The 17,039-nt window shown below is 41.1% G+C and overlaps 1 protein-coding gene across 1 annotated transcript in view; it reads right to left on the bottom strand.

The window, feature by feature from the left end:
• The window catches only part of syt8 (synaptotagmin VIII), a 95,280-nt gene extending 78,561 nt beyond the window's left edge, over positions 1-16,719 (bottom strand). The window contains exon 1 of the mRNA XM_063062007.1: positions 16,449-16,719. The gene's annotated coding sequence lies outside the window, so the exon portion shown is untranslated. The remainder of the gene's footprint in view (positions 1-16,448) is intronic.
• Positions 16,720-17,039: the final 320 nt, after the last annotated feature.

Here is a 17,039-nt window from a genome sequence, read left to right as displayed (position 1 = left end):
GCAACAAAAGAAAATGAGATGACAGAAATTGAAAGTGTACAAAAAAAAACTACTAGAGCTAATTTAGTAAGATCATATGGAGATGTGATGTAACCAGGAAAACACATTTAGGGATCGAACGTAACAGCAGCAACATATTACTAATCAGAGAGAGCCAGAGGGAACGAATATAGAACTCCCACAGCCAGATGTCCAAGTCATGGTGAAGAAGCTACCTAAAAAGACAGGTTTCATTCCCAGGAGGACAGAACCACAGCGAGTGCTCCGAACAAATGACACTTGTGTTTGTATACCGACCCAGCAAGTCAACCAGTGGAAACACTGGACTCAGGTTAAACTGTGCAACTCGCCTTCATGTCGCCCTCACAGACAGAGGAAGGAATCAAGTCTACACAGCAGCAATATCATTACAGAGAATCGAAGTGAGGAACACCAGCCTTCTGCGTCACAACTGACCACACCTGATGGAATTAGACCCACAGATGAAAGAGAATGGAAACACAAATGCAGAAGGCAGGCAGAGAGAGAGAGAGAGAGAGCGAGAGAGAGAGTGTCAGCGAACTATGAATAAAGTTTAAGGTATAATGAAAATATAATGGTAACAATACCTTGTAATAAAGGCTATTTCTTGGAAGTAGATGATTAGTTGTATGGATCAGAACAGAAAGATATTGGGGAAAATAAATGGGAAGGGATCTGAGCTAAGGGAGAAACATCAAGTTCCATAACTTTGATGACAAGGCAGACCGAGAAAGAGAGAAGAAACATCAGAAGGCATCCACCCCTGCTGAATGAGGAATGAACACAAATAAGCTGGGCCCTTTCAGTGTTTGGACCAGCGATCAAAAAGACAGTCCGGGGCAAGGTCCTTGCATTATTTGAATAAAGACCACTCCGAACCCTCCTGAAAATTGATCAAAAAGACTGGCTGTCAAGGTTATCACTCTGATAATCTTCTGTCATGGCATGGAATATACTGTTGCTTATGAACCTGAAACAAACTTAATTGAATCACCTGCTGGTGCCTTTGATCTTAAGGGTATAAAATGTGATGTACCTTTATACAGTGATGCCTACTTGTGATGAATAAAAACTTCTATATCGCCAGCTTCAATGTCTCTTCAGTGACTTTGTTCAGCTACAATACGTGATAAATGAATCTGAATCTGTTTCATTTTCCACACTACTTGAGGGAGATAAGGCCCACTGAAAAATACCCTACCCAGGACTTCGGTCTTGGACTTGTCACAAGCAAAGTTTTTTTTTCCAGAACACCCAGAGCAAAGATGTGGTCCATATTGGGCACAATAATCTTTCAATGCTGCTGGAGTTGTGATTATTACTATAGTAGAGTGGAGTTTCTGTTTCAATGATACCTCCAGTTTCCTGGCTCAGTTTACTTAGGCTGGGATCATTAAAGCTGCAAAATGGACATTTGTGACTAAGTACTGGAAGCAAATTGGTGGGATATGAAATAGGGGCCTCATGTCTCTTTCTACAGGTGCATCTTAGGATTCTTTCTGCAGTACAATAACTTTTTCCATGATGGGTCTGGGAGGTGGGAGTAAAACAAGCAGGAAGAAACTTACATGCAGCCATGTCCCCATGCTTCAGGTGCCCTCACTCCCCACAACCTTATCCAACCAGTTATATGTGTGAGATGGGGAAAAAGTTACAACAACAATGAGGAAAGGGATGTGGAGTTCAATGGCGGGCAATTTAAACAACATATCCGAAACTTCCCTTTGAACTCCATCAATTGCCCACGGAAGAAAACCTAATCAAATAACTTTGGTAGGCGCAATGAGTGAATAGTAAAAACTACAAGAATGGCAACACAATAGGGAGGTACCAGCGGACTGAATAGTTGGGGCTTACTTAACTTCAGAGAAAAAATTGATTTCAAGAAACACAAAAGATGCATTAACACACGAGATTCTGCAGATGCTGGAAATCCAGAACAACACACACAAAAGACTGGAAGAACTCAACAGGCCGGGCAGCATATATGGAGAGGAATAAACAGTGGATGTTTTAGGCTGAGTCCTTTCATCAGCTCTGGAAAGTCAAGGGGAAGAAGCCAGATTAAGATGGTGGGAGGAGGTTAAGGAGTAAAAGCCAGCAGGTGATAGGTGAGGAGAAGGTGGTTTGTTGGGGGAGGGGGGATGAAGCGAGAAGCTGGGAGGTGATAGTTAGAAGAGGTAATGGGCTGAAGAGGGAGGAATCATATGAGAGGAGAGCAGACCATGGGAGAAAGGGAAGGAAAAGGGGAAGATGAGAAAGAGAGAAGAGGTAAAAGGGGATCCAGAATGTGGAATGTAAAAAATTCCCAGAAGCTAGGGAAATTGATGTTTATGCTAACAGGCTGGAGCTATCCATATGGAATATGATGTTTTGCTCCTCTAACCTGAGTGACCTCATTGTGGCAGTAGAGGAGGCCATGGACTGACATGTTGGAATGGACATGGGGAGTAGAGTTAAAATGGGTAGCCACCTTGAAAACCCATCTTTTGTGGAGGTTGGAGTAAAAGCGCTTGATGAAGCGGGCCCCAAACTACATTGTGTCTCACAATATAAGGGAGGCCACATTGGAAGCACCAGATAAAGTAGGTGACTTTGATAGACTCACAGGTGAAGTGTTGTCTCACCTGGAAGACCCATTTAGGGTCCTGAATAGTGGTGAGGGAGGAGGTATAGGGGCAGGTATGGTAATTGTCTTGCTTCAGGGTTAAGTATCAGGAGGGAGATTAGTGGAAATGGATGAGCAGACATGGGAGTTAGGTAGAGTGATCCTCGTGGAAAGCAGAGAGAGAAAGCAGAGGTGAAGATGGTGGAAGTTATGGAGATTGATGTGATGGATGTGGAAATCTGAGGGGCGGTGGATAAAGACAAAGGAAACTCTATTCCTGTTATGGCATCAGGAAGATGAGGTGAAGGCAGAAGTCCGGGAAATTGAAGAAATGCAGGTGACAACAGCTTCAATGGTAGATGAAGGGAGCACGATTTTTTAAAAGAGGAGGACATCGTAGATGTTCTGGAATGGAAACCTCATCGTGAGAACAGATGCAGGAGAGGCAGAGGAACTGAAAAAAGGAATAGCATTTTTACAAGTGACAGGGTGGGAAAATGTATCGTTAAGGTAAGTGTGAGAGTCAGTACGTTTATAAAAAAAAATCAGTAGGCAGTTTGTCTCCACAGATGGAGACAAAGAGATGGAGAAAGGGGAGAGAGGTGTCCAGGATGGACCAAGTAACTTTGAGGGCAGGGTGGAAGGTTGATGAAATTAATGAACTCAGCATAGATGCAGGAAGCAGTACCAATATAGTCGTTGCTATTGTGCAAAATGAGTTTGGGAGCAGTCCAGAGAGTTGGGAATGTAACCAAAGATACATCAAGTTATGTTGCAGTTATCTAAGAATTAGCAAGTAGCTATTTATTCTTCCCCAAGATCATGAATGACTCCTTACTTGTCTCTATAAGCTACAAACTTTTAAACCATGAGAACCATTAAGTTAACCTTCACTTCTACTCTTTCTGACATTATGGACTTCGAGCTTCGCCTTGTTTTCTCAAAAGAAACACACCTCTGCCTTTTCTAAAGAGGAATTATTGAACTGTGGTATAATTCATTACAAAAACAAACACAATTTTGGGCAAAACAGCTGCGATTTGTAGAAAGCTATTAAGCATAATTCTCTCAGCCAGTAATTTGAATTGTCCAATTGACTCTATCTTTTTCCCTTCTATGTTTGCCAAGCTAATTTAATTTCTGCAACTCACCCCGTCAAAAAATACAAGTATGAAATACAAAAATAGAATGGAAATATTTTAAAATACTGATTGCAGTATTTCATAATGTATTCAGAATTGGTCCTAATATAATTTTCTTCCTATGAAGTTAATGTTTTCTTCTTGCATTTCATTAAAGGAAAATTATATGGTTCTTTTAGGGTACTGGCTTATATTTCTAATTAAGTTTGTGCTAAGATGAGCTCTTAGCAGATTTTGTTTATGATATTATGATATGGCACTGTAGACTGAAGAAGTTACAGAACAATTAGCATTCAGTTTGACTTAACATCATACTGTATTCTATGTTCAAAGTATTCCTCTGAGACGACAGGAAGACACTCCTCTTGAGTGAAGTTGAGGCACATTGTTGGAGTGGCTTCACTTGATCCATTGAGTTCCTCCTGCAGGATTTTTTTTTGCACACAGTTTTAATCTGCCTGAGGAGAACTGATGTTGACCATCAAGGAACAGGATTTTATCCCAGGTCACTTGCACTGAGTACACATTGTAGCAGCTTCTGCCCAATAGACTCTGCTTTAGGAATTGAATTAGTTTGAATGAGCTATAACTTATTACTTTGCCATCTCTATAAGTAAAGTGCTTAAGTTGTATAGCCCCGAAATTGTGTGAAATTAGCCTATATCTATTACCTGATCTGCACGAAGCATATCAACTTTATACTGTCACTTGTTTATTTGATTCCTGAGTGGAGTCAGCATGAACAAAACTGTGTATTGGTTTTTTTACACCAGTAGAGAGCTCAATTTCAGTATCACTTAAAGCCAGCTTTCAGTACCAAAACCCAGTCTGCACTTAATAGGGGAGAGGTGAAAGGAAAGTTTGGTGTGGTAGGTGTTCTGAAACTTATTGAAACAGGTCAAGGTTAAAGAATGGAACAACTTACAGAGGAGTGGCTCCATGATGTTTGGTATTGCACTTGTGAACGAATGCACTGATTGTCATGGGCTTTATTAAAACAGTTGTAGACCACTTTGGCCCACATCATTCAGTCTTCCCCAGCCAGAAACCCTGGATAAACCATGAGATCCGCAATCTTTTGCATCTGACCCAGATGGGGTAGTTGGCCTAGTACTAAAGACCTGTGCTGATCAACTGGCTGGAGTGTTCACTGAGATCTTTAACTTCTCACTTTGGCAGTCTGAGGTACCCACCTGCTTCAAGCAGAATTCACTTATACTGCTGCCTAAGAATGAGGTAACCTGCCTTAGTGATTATAGTCTAGTAGCATTTACATCCACAGTGATGAAGTGTTTTGAGAGGCTGGTGATGAAACATATCAAGTCCTGCCTAAGAAGTGACTTGTATGCACTCCAATTAGCCTACCAGCGCAACAGGTTCACAGTAGATGCTATCTCATTGGCTCTTCACTCAACCCTGTAACATCTGGATAACAAAGATGCATACATCAGAGCACTTTATTGACTACAGCTCGGCATTCAATACCATTATCCCCTCAAAACTAATAGTGAAGCTTCAACATCTTGGCCTCAGTACTTCCTTGTGCAATTGGATCCTCGATTTCCTCACTTGCAGACTCCAGTTTAGATTGGCAATATTTCCATAAGCAGAATTAGCCCATTTGGCCCAATGTGTCTATTCCACCATTCAGTCATGGCTGATCAATTTTTCCCCTCCTCAACCCTTTTCACCGGCCTTCTCCCCATAACCTTTGAAGCTGTGTCCAATCAAGAACCTATCAATCTCTACCTTAAATACACCCAACGATCTGGCCTCTATAGCTGCCTATGGTAACAAATTCCACAAATTCACCATCCTCTGGCTGAAGAAATTTCTCTGCTTCTCTGTTTTAAATGGAAACTCCTCTCTCCTGAGGATGTGCCCACTTGTCCTAGACTCCCCCACCATGAGAAACATCCTTTCCATATCTACTCTGTCTAGACCTTTCAACATTCAACAGGTTTCAATGAGATCTCCCCTCATCCTTCTAAATTCCAGCAAGTACAGATCTAGAGCTATCAAATGTTCCTTGTATGATATAACCCGTTCATTCCTGAAATCATTGTTATAAACCACTTCTGGACCCTCTCTAATGCCAGCACATCTTTTCTTAGATGAAAAGCCCAAAACTGTTCACAATACTCAAGGTGAGGCCTCATCAGTGCCTTATAAAGTGTCAGCATTACATCCCTGCTCTTATATTCCAGACCTCTTGAAATGAATGTTAACATTGCACTTGTCTTCCTCACCATCTCTTCAAGTTAACCTTTAGGTTGTTCTGCACAAGGACTCCCAAGTCCCTTTGCATCTCAGATTTTTGCATTTTCTCCCCATTTAGAAAATAGTCCGCACATTTATTTCTACTAACAAAGTGCATGACCATACATTTTCCAACATTATATTTCATTTGCCACTTTCTTGCCCATTCTCCCTATCTGTCTCAGTCCTTCTACAGCCTACCTGTTTCCTCAACACTACCTGCCCCTCCAACAATCTTTGTACCATCTGCAGACTTGGCAATAAAGCTCTCTATTCCATCATTGATATACAGCATAAAAAGATGTGGTCCTCACACTGACCCCTGCGGAACACTACTAGTCACTGGCAGCCAACCAGATTAGTATCCTTTTATTCCCTCTTGCTGTCACCTATCAATCAGTCAATGCTCTAACCATACCAGTAACTTTCCTGTAATACCATGGATTCTTAACTTGGTAAGCAGCCTCATGTGTGGCACCTTGTCAAAGGCCTTCTGAAAGTCCAAACATACAATATCTACTGCATCCCCTTTATCTATCCTACCTGCAATCTCTTAAAAAGAATTCCAACAGGTCGTCAGGCAAGATTCTCCCTTACGGAGACCATGTTGATCATTTCCTCCACAATCCCCATTAGCACCAATGTACCACAAAGCTGTGTACATAGCTCTCTCAATTAATAGGCTCTTGAATCAAATGGTATAACTTCATTCATCTTCACTTGCCCAATCATCAAAAAGTTTCCATAACCTATGGATTCACTTTCAATTATTCTTCATCTCATATTCCCAATATTTATTGCTTATTTAATTATTACTATTATTTATTCTTTTGTATTTGCGGCTTGTTGTCTTTTGCGCACTGGTTGAACACTCAAATTGGTGTGGTCTTTCATTGATTCTGTGGGCATGTGGCCAAGTGGTTAAGGCATTCGTCGACTAGCGACCTGAAGGTTATGAGTTCGAGCCCCAGCCGAGACAACGTATTGTCTCCTTGAGCAAGGCACTTAATCACACATTGCTCCGCGACGACACTGGTGCCAAGTTGTATGGGTCCTAATGCCTCTCCCTTGGACGACATTGGTGTCGTGGAGAGGGGAGACTTCCAGCATGGGCAACTGCTGGTCTTCCATACAACTTTGCCCAGGCCTGCGCCCTGGAAAGTGAAGACTTTCCAGGCACAGATCCATGGTCTCCGAAGACTAACGGATGCCTTACTTCATTGATTCTATTATGGTTATTATTTTATTATGGATTTATTGCATATGCCTGCAAGAAAATGAATCTCAGGGTTGTTCATGGTAACATAAAAGTACTTTGTTAATAAATTTACTTTGAACTTTGTGATGCAAAGTAGGAGAGATGTCCTGTCTCCATAACAGGCTAGGAAGCTTACATCTGCAAGTGGAGTCAGAGAAAACTATTGTGACCATCAGAGTCAAGTGTCAAACCCTAGGACATGGATGAAATATCATAAGACATTCTGTGGTGTCATACCCATGTTCCACTGAATTCACTAGCAGTGTTAGACACTTCTCAATACATAGCATAGTTCTCTGCACCAATTTTTAAAATCAAAACCTACACCAAATATTGTTATGCAGCAGCACACCCTTCTAGGTTTAGCATTTATGCCACCCACACTTAATTAGTGGCAGAAATTTCCAGTTTCAACCATTCCAGCAGGAACCACTCAACATTTATAGGTTAGATTTTGCATGCAAGCTACACCTTCTGCAGCTATTCCCTCTTGCACCTACTGCAGAAAAATGCTATTTCCTTTTCTCAGTTCCTTTGTCTCCACTGCATCTGTTCCTAGCATAAGGCTTTCCATCAGAGATATCCTTCTTCTTCAAAGAGCAGTGCTTTTCTTCCTCCACTATTGATGCTACCGTCACCCAGATCTCCTCTATTTCTTGGATATCCACCCTCACCCCATCTTCCCGCCTCCTTAACAGGGATAGAGTTTCTCTTGCCCTCACCTACCATACCATGAGCCTCCAAATCCAACACATCATTCTCTGCAACCTCTGCCATCTTCACTGGGATCCTACTACCAAACACATCCTTACCCCCTCCCCACTCTCTGCTTTCCACATGGTTCACATCGTCCACAATTCCCTTGACTATTCGTCCCTCACCACTAATCTCTCTCCTGGAACATATCCCTGCTATACTTGCCCATTTACCACCTCGCTTAGCTCCATTCAGGGCCCCAAGCAGGTCCTTCAGGTGAGGCAATACTTCAACTGCTAATCCGTTGGGGTCATCTACTGTACCTGGTGCTCCCAATGCAACCTCCTCTACATTGCTGAGACCCAAATTAAATTGAGACATCGTTTTGTCAAGCACCTCATCTCCATCACCAAAAGTGGAATTTCCCCCAATTCCAACCATTTTAATTCATATCCCCATTCTATCATGGTGGTCCAAGGCATCCTGTGTTACCACAATGAGGACACTCTCGGCGTGGAGTAGCAACACTTCATATTCCAGAGAGGTAGCCTCCAACCTGATGGCCATTTTTTCCCTCCCGCTTCCCTCTTCTCCTATTCCCACACAGGCACCTCATCTCTTCTACTCATAACTCCCCCCCCTTCCCTTTCTCCCATGGTACACTCTCCTCTTCTATTAGATTCCATCTTCTCCCATCTTTTACCTTTCCCACCAATCCATCTTCACCAAGCACCTTCCAGCTAATCCTTCTTACCCTTCCCCCATCTTTTTATTCTGGTTTCTTCCCCCTTCCTTGTCAGTCCTGAGGAAGGGTCACAGCCTGCACTGTCAACTGTTTATTTATTTCCAGCATTTCGTGTATGTTGTTCTGGATTTCCAGTATCAGCAAAATCTCGTGTTTATGATAAGGTGCACCTAATTTCCTGTTGCAAACACAAGGACTACTACCATCTGGCCTGAAACTATTGGTGTGCAAAGAAGCTTGCAAATTCATGAAGGAGTTCACCAAAACACAACTATGTTTTCTAAAACGTTGCCATGGGGTAAATGGTTGTGCAATCCATGTGCATTAACCTGTTGTCCTCTCTGTGCATGTGCTGTTACCTGTGACCTATTTAACCTAGAACTTTGACATTCATGGTAATAGATATATTCTAGGACTAGAAACAGCTTATCGTCCTCTTAAGGCCATCCAGAATCTCCTCCTCTGAAAGACATCAAACTTCCAGCCACATGGGAAGATTTGTTTTAAAGACACTGCAACAGAAAAAAAACGCATAGGGAAGAATGGATTGAGGAAATGTATAAACTGATTAATTTGTTTTTCTTATTCAGTTTAATCTTCATTTACTTAGAAGCAGCTTGGGCTATCTATTTTACCCTGGCCGTCTTTTTTTTTGCATGGAAAAATAATTATAATCATGGGATGGTTAGTTGTGGTGAAAGGGTAATTGGGACTATGTTTATTGACATTGTGGTTGAATGAGTTGACCAAAGATGGAGCAGTTGGAAAGTAACTGGTTCAGTTGCCTCATAAACATGAGAAAGTCTGCAGATGCTGGAAATCCAAAGCAACACACACTGAATGCTGGAGGAACTCAGCAGGTCAGGCAGCATCTATGGAAATTAATAACATGTAATGTTTTGGGCCAAGACCCCTCCTCAGGAGTGGAAAGGAAGGGGGAAGACACCAGAATAAAAATGTGGGGGGGAAGTGGAAAGATTGGCTAAATATTTTAATTCTGATTCCCATTCCCATTTTGACATGTCAGTCCATGGCCTCCTCTTGTCCCAAGAAGAGGCCACCCTCAGGATGGAGGAGCAATACTTTATATTCCGTCTGGGTAGCCTCCAACCTGATGGCATGAATATCAATTTCTCCTTCCAGTAAAAAAAATCCTTTCCCTTCATCTCTTCTTCTATTCCCACTCTGGCCTCTTACCTCTTCTCAACTGCCTATCACCTCTTCCTGGATCTCGTCCTCCTTCCATTTCTCCTATGGTCCCATCTCCTCGCCTATCAGATTCCTTCCTCACCAGTTCTTTCCTACCCACCAGGGTTCACGTATCTGCTTCCAGCTATCCCCCCCCCACCCAACCTTTTTATTCTCGTGTATTCCCCCTTCTTTTCCAGTGTTTTATCCATGGAATGGCAAGCTGGATTGTGTGCAAGTGTGTGAATGTTCATCTGCAGACTGCTGAAAACTGCTTGTTCTTGCTGATGACACCCAAGAATCATCAGTTTACAGAACATGCCACTCAGGGACTTGGGCTATATATATTTTTTGTATGATCGCGTGTTTACTTGCAATCTTACATGTGCTATATGTAAACAACAGGAATTCTGCAGATGCTGGAAATTCAAGCAACATACATCAAAGTTGCTGGTGAACGCAGCAGGCCAGGCAGCATCTGTAGGAAGAGGTGCAGTCGACGTTTCAGGCCGAGACCCTTCGTGGGTCCTGACGAAGGGTCTCGGCCTGAAAGGTCGACTGCACCTCTTCCTACAGATGCTGCCTGGCCTGCTGTGTTCACCAGCAACTTTGATGTGTGTTGCATGTGCTATATGTACCTTGTGCTGTGTATGACTGTTGATACTGGGTTTTACATCTTGGCCCTGGACGAACGCTGTTTCGTTTGGATGTATTCATGTATGGTTGAATGACAACTAAACATGAACTTGAACTTGCATGCTTAAGAGTTAAATCCACCAAGTCCTTCAGAAGATCAGGAAATTGCAAGTTCATTACGATAGTTCAAAAGTATGTTGCTTAAAGGGAAATTACAGGCTACAGATTGCAGTGAGGGTAATTCAGAAGGAGTATAGTTAGAAGTTTTTTTTTAAGCAGCCCACAACATGTCGTCGTGGCTCACCAGTGCCATTTTGGCCAATACCCACTTGATTCATTTTCCAAGGCATATCTGTAGCTCTTTCTTTACTTGTTTGTATCAGTGATTTTCCCTCTCCCTTTGCCTGCCTTCTCAGAATCACTTTATTACCAGTATATGAAATATACCAGAAATGATTGTAGTTCAGTGCCAAGCATAAAGCACAGGACAGTATCATAACAGACAGCACAATAGCAACCAACAATTTACAAGACAATAGTGTAAACAGCCATGTGCAATCAACAATTAGTAGAACAGTCACATGTGCAAACGTCAATAATCAAATTTAAATAAATGTGAACATATGAACAGACACAATAATTTAATTTAAACAGAACAAGAAAGGCAGGAAAAATCATTTAACAAATATTCTGCAGAGACAGTTAGGGCATTGCACCTGAGTGAGTACTGTTGAGAAGCTGGATTGCTACAGCACAGAAGCTTTGGAGATGTCATGTAGTCCTGCTGGTGACAGACTTGTAGCATCTCCCTGATGCAGTTTTGTAAATGGGTGACAGCTCTCTCTCTCTATCTGTCTCTATCTGCATGTCTGTCTCTGTCTTTCTCGATACTGTATGTTGGAACTGTCCTACTCTCTCCACATGTATGTACAGTACATCAGTGTGCTTTCTCCGTTTTGTGCATTAGTGATTCTCTGTCTGTATCCATAGTTCTCTCATTCTCTCTCCAAATATAATAAAACCAAAGAAAGATAGAATACAGAAATAGACTCTTTCCCATGCAGTTGATGCTAAGCATCAAGTACACACTTTCATGCAATTTCTACCCTAATCCATTTTCTGCTCCACATCCCATCAACTCTGCCTTCATTCATTGCAGCAGTCTCAGAAGCGGCAACTTGCAGCAATCAACTAATTTTTAGGAAACTGAAACAAGCAGCATAAATCCATGCAGACAAATGGAGAACATCCACACTTGCAATAGACAACTTCAGAGGTCAGGACTGAACGTGGTTGCTGGAGCTGTGAATCAACTGCTCTACCAGGTACACCACTGTGCCACTCTGCAACCCTAAAATTGTCTTAAGTTACAAAATCGCATTTTGTAATTAGAGCATATAGCGGATAAACCAGACTTGCCAAAATTTATATGCTGAAACTTAATGCAAAACTGTAAGTAAAAATGCTTTGATTCGTAAAACAGGACTAGGAACACCATTGATGTTTTGTTGAAACATCAAGATCATGTTCTCATGCTAACATTTGCTTAGTTATTTATTGTTCAGTCATTTTATAAAAGAAATTCTGGACCTTTCAACTTCCACAGGATGGAAGAATACTTCAGGACAAGGAATATGAAGTAAATCAGGCAAGTTTAATTATTAACAAAATGATTTGAACAGATCATACAGTGTACAGAAAGGATAGGTTCAGTGTGTTGTAGGAACTATAGACACTCATTGGAGCTCCGTCTTCTAATATTTGTTGAAAGAATTCTCAATGAGGCCTGAGGAATGTGGAATTTCAGAATATTGTTGTAGTTTCTACTACAAAATATGATGAAGAATCTTACACATGGAATTACTGCATTTCATCTTTCAGCTTTGAAAATGGAAGTAACTGCAAATGCAATACATCAGAGATAAAAATGGAATAAAAAATGCTGGATACATTTATTGTACATGTGCATTTCCAGTGGAGAGCATCACTTAAAGCCAACCTATGCTGCCACAATCCAGTCTGCACCTCTTAATGAGGCAGAAAGCATGTAAAAGTGGATCAGAAGCTCATTCTAACAGATAAAGATTGACAAATGGAACAACCTGCAAAAGATTTAACAGCATGTTGTCTACTTGTGCAGTTCGGATAGGAGTGATTCCCTGTATTCACAGCTCACCAAGAGAAAATGGATGCACGTTCTTTTTATCTTCTGAAGTTAAATATTTTAAAACTGGATATTGCAGTACAAAGTGTGTCAATTAAGTATTTTTGTCTAAGAATTGGTATATATTTGTCACAGCACTGATTAAAAAATGTTTAAAAACCAGCATAATTTAAAACAGATTTACTTGTATGGTCCACCATAAATCAATCCACTCCAAGCAAAGGATTCGAACACTTACCAGTGCACCATAGGAACAGGCTCGGTTGCTACAATGCTGTGCCAAGCTAATTATACTGGTAATTAAACAACTAACTAAACTAATGCATTCTACCATAACCCTTCATTCTCTGCACATTCATTTGTGTATTTAAAAGCCTCTTATATGGCTCTTATTTGCCTCCACCACCACCCGTGGCAGCTCATTCCAGCACAAGATTGTGTAGCCAAATATATCAACCCCTTCATGTAAAATAAAAATCAAAGGCTGATCTTTGAAATATCACCAGTTTGCAAAACCAGATCTTAGAGATAACAATAACGAAAAAATAGAAGGCTCTTAGAATTCAGAGGGTCAAGCAGCATCTGTGGTGACAAATGCTGTACACACATATCTGTTGGCTCCCAGTCCTGATACAGGGTCTTGACCTGAAACATCAACATACACATTTTGTTTGCAGAGACTCTCTGACTTCTTCCATCATTCTGATTTTTGTTCCATATTCCATCATCTGTCCCCATCATAACTTTTGGATGTCACTATTCCCAGTTTCTGCAACAACTTTCCCTCTGCAACTGTGCTACAAGCTAGCAAGTACAGAAATTGAACAAAAGGTTAGATGTGGTCAAAGAAATGACGTGGCAGGGAAAGCTTTAGATTTCTCAGTAACGGGCTGCTGCTGAGGAAGGTGGAATCTGTACAAGGTGCACCTAAACCAGAATGGCTATTATCATTGCAAGGAAGCTTGCTATAGCTTTTGGAGAAGATTTAAACTAAGTTCTCCTGATCCTAAGACCCCATTGAACATTGGTAATATGGGATATTGCAAGTCCAGTTCACTGGTTCATTGGCAAGACGCATGGCGTTGTGAAGCTGCGTTGTCTTGACTACGGAAGGACTAGGCTCTTGGGCTGCTGGGGCGCCTGTTGCAGCTACCTGGGAGAGGAGATGCCAAGCCAGTGCGGGAGGAAGCAGAGGCCTCTGTGGATGTGCTGAAGTCTGTGCTGGTTTGGGGGATGGGCCCTCCTGTTGGTGCTATTCAGGGAGTTGTGCTACACTTTTTGTGACTGTTTTCTGTTACCATAACTGCCTGCGCTAAATGCTCTGTGTTGCTGGTAGTATGCTTTGCACTTTGGTGCTGGAGGAATGCTGTTTCACTTGGCTATATTTATGAATGGTTGAATGATACTTCAATCTGAACTTGAAGTTGGCAAAGTAATGGGGCAAAAGGGTGATGTACAGTAAAGGGGTGAAATATAACAGTTAAAACAAAGTCAATCCACTAGGCAGAGCTGTATAAGGCCAGTGGAAGGAATGCAAAAATAAACTGAATTTATTTTCATGTAAGGAGAATGACTGTTAAACGAACCAAGAATGTTAAATATTATGGTAATAAAATATTACTACTATTACAGAAACATTGTGGAAAGGAGGGAGGACTGATAACTCAAAATTCCAAGGTATACATTTCGCAGCCATAACAAGGAGGTGGTATAAAAGAGGAGGTGGCATTGCAACATTAATTAATGAATTAATTACTGTAGTAATAAGGGAGGATCTTCAAGATTTTTCAAATAAGGTCAGATGTATGGAGCTTAAAAACAGATATATGGGAAATATATTGCTAGTGGTATTTTCTAGGCCTGTTAATAGTTAGGGGAAGCTGGCTGAACAGATATATAGGGAAATCACAAAAAAATGTAAAATAATAGGGTGTAGTAGGGCATTTAAACTTTTCCACTAATAATTGAAGGTGTCCTTACTGTGACAGTCTTAGGTAGGGTGAAATCATTGAAGAGCCTTTGGTTTTGAGACAGGATGTTTAGGGGATTAGAGAAGGGCACTCCTGGACTGAAGTTTAGGGAATATAGCTAGACAAGTGGCTGGAGAGTCAGTGAATAGTATTTTGGAGATATAGTGACTACAACACTATGTTTCAAAGCAGTTGTGAAAAAGATAAGGATGGATTGCGTACTCAGGTCTTGAACTGATTGAATAGGTCAATTCTTGAGCATGTTCTACTGCTGAATAAAATGGTGGCTAATCTGAATGCAATCTTAACTCCATGTTCCATAGTAACCTCTTAGTCCCTTGCCTCTCAGAAATCTAACTACTCTTGCCTTAAGATTATTTAAGGACTCTGTTTCCTCTGCCTTTAAAAGTTTCAAGGATTTATGACATGCTGAGAGAAAAAAAATCACCTCATCTCTGTTTTAAATGGGCACTCATTGACTTTAATGAGGCATCACTGTTTAAAAACAGAAGTAAATGTATTATCAAAGTACATATATATCACCATATAAAATCCTGAGATTCATTTTCTTGCAGGTATACTCAATAACCATAATAGAGTCAATGAAAGACCACACCTACTTGGTGTTCAAAAAGTGTGCAAAAGACATAAATAATAATCATAAATAAATCAGCAATAAATATCAAGAACATGAGATGAAGAGTCCTTGAAAGTGAGTCCATGGGTTGTGGGAACACATCAGTGGGGCAAGTGAAGTTAATCCGCTTTGGTTCAACAGCCTGATGGTTGAAGGGTGATAATTCTTCCTGAACATGGTGGAGTGAGTCCTGAGGCTCCTGCACCTGCTTACTGATGGCAGGAACAAGAAGAGGGCATGCCCTGGGTGGTAAAAGTCCCTGATGATGGATGTTGCTTTCCTGCAACAATGTTTCACGTAGATGTGCTCAATGGTGCAGAGGGCTTTACCTGTGATAGACTGGACTACATTCACTACTTTTTGTGGTATTTTCCGTTCAAGGGCATTGGTGGTTCCATGCCAGACTGTGATGCAGCCAGTCAATATTCTCTCCAAGATCCTCCACAAGATGAAATGTCCTCTCCACATCTATTCTGTCAAAATCCTTCAAGATCTTACAAATATTAGATCTAAGTATACATAAAAAACAAAGCTTTGCTTGTAGGAGAGGTGACTGTGTTTCCGTTCTCACTCTCTTTGCTGAATGTGTGCGCAGATATGTTGGCATTGGAAAAATTCAAACACAGCTTCAACGGCTGTTAGTGACACAGTCCAGGCTCACATGAATGTCTCCTACATGGCACCAGCTTTACAGTTCTACGTGGAGCAACAGAAGGAGACCTTATAAAGTTACGTAGATCAACTTGATTCCGTACTGCTGTGCCAGGGAGGAGAAATATGAGCAGGATTTCTTGTCCCAAGCTATCGACAACTTTGTTACAAAGTGCACTGTGATGAGGCTGCAGTGTCGTGATCCCCATGATCAAAAAGCATACCAATATTCCTAAACTCCTTAAATCAGGAATGTGCTAGTCAATGTGATCTTGAAGCACAGTCTTTGACTATAGAAAACAGTGAAAGACAAAAGTGTCAAATCAAAATTAAAAGCAAGAAAATACCATACCTAACAATGTTAACTGCAAGGTTACTATGAGACATTGCTCTTAACTACCACCGAAAGCATTTCAGCTGCTTTGTTACTTAGTGCCTAAGTGAAGTAATAAACAAAGTTTGAAGCAACTCACGTTTTAACTTCAGGAACAATAACAGGAACTCAGTTGTAAAATCCAGATATGATCCTTGGCCTTCTACCTTGCTGCTTCGTGTTCCTTCATTGTTTCTGGTGTTTTAGATCACCTGCCCTTTTATGAAAATCACAGGCTGTGAAAGACGCCGGACTAGCTTTTCTTCCTGTGATATGGAGAAATTCAAAACTGAAAGCTGGCCACACCTGTGTGACAAAAAAAATGCACCTGCACCACAGAGGAACACCCTTTGGCATTCCTATCCCTGCCCCCACACAGCTAGACACACGAAACACTCAACCGGCTTTTGTCCTTGGACGAGGAATTTCTACAATTTGAACAGATACAAATAAAGTTTAAATAAATCTAGACCATGCTTCCCTTGGTGGTTTACATGCAAAGTCTGTGTAATAACATTAATTGACCATTTGGTGTCTCACAATGTGGAATTTCTCACTTGACAATCTGTTCCATCTAAAGGTGATAAATTATTTGAAAGAAATGAGCTCTGTTTTTAGTTTAAAATGACTTAATCCATTTCCAATAATTCAATGAGTTGACGTATTTTGCAGTGTGGATCACATTCCTGAA

The sequence above is a fragment of the Mobula hypostoma genome, chromosome 11 (assembly GCF_963921235.1).
Source record: "Mobula hypostoma chromosome 11, sMobHyp1.1, whole genome shotgun sequence".
NCBI classification, from domain to species: Eukaryota; Metazoa; Chordata; class Chondrichthyes; order Myliobatiformes; family Myliobatidae; genus Mobula; species Mobula hypostoma.
Note: the sequence above shows the minus strand (reverse complement) of the source record. Positions and strands in the feature narration are given on the sequence as shown.